Here is a 6,819-nt window from a genome sequence, read left to right on the forward strand (position 1 = left end):
CTTCTTGTTTTTCATCTTCTTCCTCCTCCTTCTTCCTTCCTCCGCCTCCACCTCCACCTCGTCCTTTTCCTCTTCTTTTTCCTCCTCTTCTTCCTCGTCCTCCTCCTCTTTTTTCATAATTCTACTCCACTTCCTTCTCCTATCACTTTCTCCCTCCTCTTCCATGAAAATGTATTATTAATGGAAGGCCATGGATTTATTATATTTTTTCCTCCTCCTCCTCCTTCTTCTTCCTCCTTTCCTCCTCTTCCTCCTCCTCCTCCTTGTTTTTTTCTCTCGCTCTCCTTTTATCTCTTTCTCTCTTTCTCCTCTTCTCTTTTTCTCTTTCTCTCTCTCCCTTCCCTCGTAAACTCACCTTCAAGCAGGTTGGGGGAACAGGTAGTGACAAAAGCTTTTTGCCAAGATCTAAATGTATAATGGATGGGTTTTGTTTATGGTGTTGGTCCCGTGTTGATGGTGGTTCTGGCGAGCGAGGGGAAGAGAGAGAGGGGGAGAAGCCGAGGGGAGAAGGGGAAGGGGAGGAGGAGAGGGCGGGGGAAAGGGGAGAAGGAGGGGGAGAAGCCGTGGGGAGGAGAAGAAGGGGTTGGTAAGGGAGAGGGGAGAAGGGAAAGGAGAGGGAGAGGGAGAAGAGGAAAAAGAGAAGGAGAGGGGAGAAGAGGGAGAATGGGAATAGGGCGAGGAGAGGACGGGGGAAAGGGGAGAATGGGGGAGAGGAAGGAGGAGGAAAGAGAGAGGGGAGAAGGGAAAGGTGAGGAAGAAGGAGAAGAGGGAAGAGGACGGGGGGAGGAGAGGACGAGGGGGGGGGGGGAGAAGCGCCTCTAGAAGGCAAAGAGAGAAGGATTGTTCTTCGAGGGGAAGAGCAAGGAGGATGTCCTTGTAGAGGGAGATAAAGACGAGGGGAAAAGGGTTGCGTCCTCGAAGGAAGGAGGGGAAGAGAATGCGCGTCCTCGAGGGGGAAGAAGAAGAGGGAAAGGGGGATAAGTCCAGGAGGGGAGAGAGCGAAGGAGGAAGGGTGAAAGGAGAGGGGGGTAAGAGAGGGCGAGGAGGAGGAGGAGGTATAGGATGCAACGGCTGCCGAAGGAAGCAGGTCAAGACATGTCCTAGACGAGCCGGCGGTAATGATGCAACTTGCTGGATCTCTCTCATGTCGGCCGGAGAATTCGTAGCTCGTGGAGCATGAACATCTTTGCTCATTAGTGCATGTACGGCTGCCTTCGTCGGAATTGGGGGTGGGGGTGGGGGATGGGGGGGTGAGAATGGAGCAAGGGGCAGGGGAGAGGAGAGGGAGGGAGACAAGAGGTATGGGTGGGGTCGGAGGATAGAGGAAGGGAGAGGGAGGAGGAGAGAAGGAGGGAGAGGGAGGATGAGAGAAGGAGGGTGGAGGAGAGAGGAAGGGAATCAGGAGGCAAGGGTGGGGGTGGAGGAGAGAAGGAGGGAGTCGGGGGTAAGGGTGAGGGTGGAGGAGAGAGGAAGGGAATCAGGAGGCAAGGATGGGGGTGGAGGAGAGGAGGGAGTTGGGGGCTAAGGATAGGGTTGAAGGAGAGAAGGAGAGAGTCTGGGGTAAGGGAGGGGGAAGAGGAGGAGGAAGGGGTAGTAGCAATGTATGTTGTTATGCTAGAAGTGGAGATATTATGGAATGTGCTGATTAAACGAAGGAACAGATGGGGGCCGGTGTGTGTGTTGGGGGGGGGGGGCATGATGTTGAGAGCGTACTGCTTGCAAGTCAAGTGGATGTTTTGAAAGATATTTCGAAATGGAGAATAATGTAGTCATTAGACGGGCAAACATGAAGAGTAATTAGTTTCATTGTGTTCTATACTTTGTTATTGTTTCACTTATTCTATTGATATTATTGTTTTCCTCATTAACAAGTTCTTCATCCCTGTATAGTGACACAATACAGTTTATAATTCACCTGAAAATATCCTTTCCTTCAATGACTCTCCTAACCGATGCCATAAACCATATTGATACTATCTCTTCGACAACATACCTGCCACCATACTTGTTTTGGCCACAACATATTCCTACCATGTATATGAGGGCCACATATCATCGCCATAAAATGGTAAACTCAACCAACACAAGGAATTACTTGAATATTTGATGACTTAGACATGAGTAAGACTTGTTTTGAAGTAAGGAGAGTTGAGAGATGAATTGAGGTTGATGGTTTATTGTTTAAGAAATCTCGGAGAGTCATGTATGTGATGAAATTATATTACAAAGGAAAACATAAATAAATTGATTGATCAAATGAATATGTTCTCTGTTTTAATATGTGTTCATAAACAAACGAACAGTGAAATAAAGTTCGAAATAATCAAGTATTTCGTATTAGGTCAGATTTTGCTGAATTGATGTTACAGAATGAGAATACTGGTCAGGTCACGTGCTGAGTGATTGGTGTTGTAATGCAGTTATAACGAAACCGGAATTTTATCGTGGAACCGTGGTTTAGGGTCATGCTACTATTGCAGTTTTTTCTATTTGGATTGTTACAAAATGCCTCTCTCTCTATCTATCTTTTTATTTCTCTCTCCCTTTTTCTATCTCTCTATCTATCTATCTATCTATCTTTCTATTTCTCTCTCTCTCTCTCCCATCTTTCTCCTCCTCCTCTTCTTTCTTTTTCTTCTACCTCCTTCTCCTCCTCCTCCTCCTCCTCCTTTCTTTTTTTCATCCTCTTCTTTTTGTGTACTTCTTCGTCTTCTTTTTCTTCATTTTACTCTTCATCTTCGTCTTAGAATTTATTCCTCTCCTCTTCTTTATTTTCTTCTTTCTCTTCCTCTTCCTATTATTTCTTTCTTTCTTTCTTCCTCATCCCTTTCTTTCTTTCATTCTTTCTTCCTCTCCCTCTTCTTTCGTTATTTCTTTCTTCCTATCCCTCTCTTTATTTTCATTCTTTCTTCCTCTCCCTCTTCTTTCTTTAATTCTTTCTTCCTCTCCCTCTTTTTCTTTCATTCTTTCTTCCTCTCCTCTTCTTTTTTTAAATTATTTCTTACCTCTCCCCTCTTCTTTCTTTCATTATTTCTTCTCTCCCTATTATTTCTTTTATTATTTATTTATTCCTCTTCCCTCTTCTTTCTTTTTTCTTTCTTTCTTCTCTCCCTCTTCTTTCTTTTATTATTTCTTCCTCTTCCCTCTTCTTTCTTTCATTCTTTCTTCTCTTACCTCTTATTCTTTCATTCTTTTTCCTCTCCCTCTTATTTCTTTATTCTTTCTTCCTCTCCCTATTCGTTTCTTTATTTTTTCATTCTCTCCCTCTTTTCTTTCCTTTTATTCTTTATTCAGCTCACCTCTTCTTTATTTCTTTCTTTATTTCCTGTCTATCCCTCTTCTTTCTTTCATTTTTCTTCCTATCCCTCTTCTTTATTTTCATTCTTTCTTACTCTACCTCTTATTTCTTTATTTCTTTCTTCCTCTCCCTCTTCTTTTTTTTATTTATCTTTCTTCCCCTTCCTCCCCTCTTCTTTCTTTCTTTCTTTCTTCCTCTCCCTATTCTTTCTTCCTTCCCTCTTCTTTCTTTCTTTATTTCTTCCTCTCCTCTTCTTTCTTTCTTTCTTTCTTCATCTCTCCACTCTTCTTTCCTTTCATTCTTTCCTTCCTCTCCCTCTTATTTTCATTTTATTCTTTCTTTCCTTCCCTCTTATTTCTTTTATTCTTTCTTCCTCTCCCTCTTCTTTCTTTCTTTCTTGTCTTCCTCTCCCTATTATTTCTTTTTTTTTTTCTTTCTTTCTTCCCTATCCCTCTCTTTCTTTCATTCTTTCTTCCCTCTCCCTCTTCTTTTTTTTATTCTTTCTTCCTCTCCCTCTTATTTCTTTTATTCTTTCTTCTCTCCCTCTTCTTTCTTTCTTTTCTTTCTTTCCTATCCCTCTTCTTTCTTTCATTCTTATTCTCTCACTACTTCTTTCTTTCTTTTTCGTCCTTCTCCCACTTCTTTCTTCCTTTCTTTCTTCCTTCCCTTCTTCTTTCATTCATTCTTTCTTCCTCTTCTCTTTCTTTTTATTCTTTCTTCCTCTTCTTCTTTGTTTTATTCTTTCTTCCTTCCTCTTTTTTCTTTTATTATTTCTTCCTCTTCCCTCGTCCTTTCTTTCATTCTTTCTATCTCCCTCTTCTTCTTTATTCTTTCTCTTCCTCTCCCCTCCCTCTTCTTTCTTTTATGCTTTCTTCCTCTCCTCTTCATTTCTTTTATTCTTTATTCCTCTCCCTTCTTCTTTCTTTATTTTCTTTCTTCCTCTTCCATCTTTCTTTCTTATTCTTTCCTTCCTCTCCCTCTTCTTTATTTTCATTCTTCCTCTTCCATTACTATTCTTTCTTTATCTTTCTTACTCTCCCTCTTCTTCTTTTATTCATTCTTCCCTTCCCTCGTTTTTCTTTTATTCTTCTTCCTCTCCATCTTCTTCTTCTTTTTTCTTCTCCATCTTCTTTCTTTTATTCTTCTTCCTCTTCCTCTGGCTCTTCTATTTTCTTCTTTCTTCCTCTTCCTCTTCTTTCTTTTTCTCTCCATTGTCTCTTCCTCTCTCTCTCTCTCCTCTTCTTTCTTGCTGCTCTTTCCCATCTTCTCTCCTCCTCTCTCCTTCTTTCTGCTCCATCCTCGCCTCCTCTTCTCTTTCTCCTTTGCTGCCTCTTACTTTCCTCCTTCTCCTCTTACTTCTTCATCTCCTCCTCCTTCTTCTTCTCCTCTTCCTCCTCTGTTGCTTCTTCTTCTTCATCTTCTTCCTCCTCTCCTTACTCCTCCTCTTCTCATCCCCCTTATCCTCCTTTTCCTCCTTTCTTCTCCTCCTCCTCTTCTTTCTTTTTCATCTTTCTCCTCCTCCTCCTCCTCCTCTTCCTGTTACTTTTTCTTCCTCTTTCTTCTCCCCCTTCTTCGCCTTTCCTCGCCCCATTCCTAGCACAGGAAGCATCACCGATGGACTAAAGAGGGAAAGTGACGAAATGTCGTGTTTACTTCCGAAAGGAGGAGAGGGAGACAGTTCCGAAGAGAGAGTCAAAGAGAAGCGGACCGCGAGGACCGAGCCGGAGGCAGGGCTGCCCATGGGAACGGCAGCTTCACCTGGCTACCTACTTGACCCCTTAAAGCAGACGTCTGGACGGCTCGCTCACGCACACGCATGCACGCACGCACGAACACATGCACGTACGCACACACACACGCACGTATACGCACACACACACGCACGTATACACACACACACACACGCACATACACACACACACACACACACACACACACACACACACACACACACACACACACACACACACACACACAAATTGAGAGAGAGAAAGAGAGAGAGAAGAAAAAACAGACAGACAAACAGATGGACAGTCTGAGACAGAAAGACAGACCAAAAGAAACCGAAATATTCCCCTCTCCCTTTCGCCCCTTCACGGCTCGCACGCATGGAAGAACAGGTGGGAGAGGAAGGGAAGGGAGAAGGGGGGTGGAGGGGGAGGGGGAGGGGCAGGCCGGTCATGTAATATCCCCATGAGAGGCGCGCATGGCGTCGTGCGGCTGCCCCACAACCCGTTCCGACTGGAATACGGCCGCGATATTGCTGTCCATTACGTCTTCGATTCTGCATAAATACCGTAAAAGTATTACCTCGGGTGAGGCTAACAAGGTCGGGGATGTGATAGAGTCTGCGAGTGCTCGGGGAGGGAGAGGAAAGGGGGAGGAGGGGAGAGGGAGAGAGGGTTAAGGGAGGGAGAATCGGGTAGGAAGGGGAGCGTAGGGATTGAAGAAGGGGAAGGGGAATGAGGAATGGGAGGAGAGGGGGGGCGTAGGGCTGGGAGAAGGGGAAGGGAAGGGGCGTAGGGAAAGAAGAAGGCGAATGGGAATGAGAAATGGGAGGAGAAGGGGGGGCATAGGGCTGGGAGAAGGGGGAGGAGAGGGGGTGTAGGGAAGGACGAAAGGGGAGGGGAGCACAGGGAAGAGAGAAGGGGGAGGGGAGGGGGACGTAGATAAGGGAGAAGATGGAGAGATGCAGGGAAGGAGAGAGAAGAGTGAGGGAAAGGGTGAGGGGAGAGCATTGTGCTTGGATGATCGTTTTGCCTGTGTCGCTGTTTTAGGTTTGCTTGAGCTTATGTTTACTTGTTGTTTTTTTTCATACGTTTTCCTTTTATGTTAATGGAAGTGTGGATGTTTATATATTTGGAACTGGTGGTTGAAAAAAACACATAAACTTTTATGAATATAACTTCCCCAAATAATCTATTTCATTTTCCTGTCGTCTTGTTGATCGCTTTATCTATCGCCGCCCGTTGCATCGTGCATTTCGCTTCTCCATGAATCCATAACACTGCAATATAACTTATCACATGACACCTGACTAACAGCGACCATTGCAACATCAAAACTAAACCGATGGGTGATAATGATACCAATCTTGATATCGGAAACATCAGAAATTCATACACCCCATTTTGTCGGCCTGTGCCCCCAACACACACACTGGCTTTGGCACCAAATCACCTAGTTGTTATTGGCATCACTAAAATGCTTTATCAGCGCCGGTACCTCACACCCGTGCAATCATTGGACCCGAAATCCCTTTTAACTTCATTATTTTCATATCTATTCTATCATTGGCTCCACATGCATAATGCAAAATGGCAGTAGCGTTTATATATTTGGTTACTGATGCAGTGAAACCATTCACATATTCAAATGAATTAGCGGCAAACTGTATGGTGCGTGTTATGGTGCTGGAGTGTCGTTGGTTGTTCCTTTTGGCTTCTCTCTTTCTTCCCCTCTTTGCATTCCCCCCATTCTCCCTCCCTTTCCCCTCTCCCTCACCTCCTCCCCTTGCCCTT

This window comes from Penaeus japonicus, unplaced genomic scaffold, assembly GCF_977035675.1.
Source record: "Penaeus japonicus unplaced genomic scaffold, GWHDUDI00000001_assembly GWHDUDI00000015, whole genome shotgun sequence".
NCBI lineage: Eukaryota > Metazoa > Arthropoda > Malacostraca > Decapoda > Penaeidae > Penaeus > Penaeus japonicus.